Raw genomic sequence first — 1319 nt, 5'->3', positions numbered from 1 at the left:
GGAAAACTCTTTTGTGTGTTCAGGACAGTTTATGACTCTATATTGATTATGTATTTGAAGATAAGTCTAATAAAATTTAAATATAGATCACATATTGCCAGTGAAAATTAGCAAAATAGAATCTAGATCTTAGAGACATAGTACAAAAAGAGGATAAAAACATTTCAATATCTAGGTTGGGAGGTGGCTCATTTGTCCACATGCTTGCCTTTTAAAATGCCAAGAACTTAAGTTTGTTTCCTAGCGTTCATTATGTAAAAAACATGTCTGTCTATCTATCTACCTATCTATCTATTTATCGATCTATCATCTTTCTCTCTAAAATGACTTGCATGATGTAGCCTAGGTCATCCAACAATGATGGTGTGCACCCTGGAGATGCTGAGAATCTGTGAGTTGCTTGGTCTATGAAGCTAGATGTATCAGCAGTCTCAACTTGGTGCTGAAAGGCTAGAGAATTCTGGGGAGTTTTTGGTCTTCAGTTCATGTTGCAAGGACAAAATTTTAGAGTCTGATATCATCAGCAGCAGCAACATCATGATCATCATCATCACTATCATCATCACCATCAGTGATAGCAGCACCAGCATCAGCAACAACAGCATTAGCAGAAATAGTCGTAAGATAGACTCAGTGACAAGAAGTGAAGGTAGATAGTCAGCCTTGAATTATCTTTGAGCCTCCTTTTATCCCAGCTTCCTGCAGAAAGTTACTGCCCACTCTGACAGAGTATCTTCTCCTGTCAGCTAGATCTTTCTGACAGCATCCTCAACAACCCACCAAGAGGCATAGCTTTTAGATGATTACAGATCTTGCCAGGTGAGAAATCAAGATTAACCATTACAAAAGTGTCTTCAAATTATAAGCATTTTGGCCTCGAACACTTTGGTTTCTACCAATCAAATAGGTTGAAATGCTCAAAATGTTTAGAAGCCAATTTTTCCTTGGACTTAAATTGAAACATAGCTACATGTATTCACTTATTTATTTTCTCTTTTTTTTCCTGTGTGTGCGTACATGTACATAGACATGGTATAGATGTGGAAGACAGAGGACAACTAGCAAGACTCAGTTCTCTCGTTTTAACAGGATGAATCTGGGAACAAATTTAGTCTTCATCAGGCTAGTGGCAAATATCTTTATAAATGAATCCATCTTGCTACCATCCTCCTTGGAATTTTAAAATAAAATATATAAAACATGGAATAGGAGAGACAGCTCAGTAGTTAAGAATGCTAGCTATGGAATCATGAGGACCAGAATTTGGATCCTGTCACCCTTGTAGCAAGCTGGGTATCTTGAATACACTTGAAACCTTA

This window comes from Mastomys coucha, unplaced genomic scaffold (assembly GCF_008632895.1).
Source record: "Mastomys coucha isolate ucsf_1 unplaced genomic scaffold, UCSF_Mcou_1 pScaffold1, whole genome shotgun sequence".
NCBI lineage: Eukaryota > Metazoa > Chordata > Mammalia > Rodentia > Muridae > Mastomys > Mastomys coucha.
The sequence above is the reverse complement of the archived record's forward strand: the minus strand, read 5'-3'. Positions refer to the sequence as shown.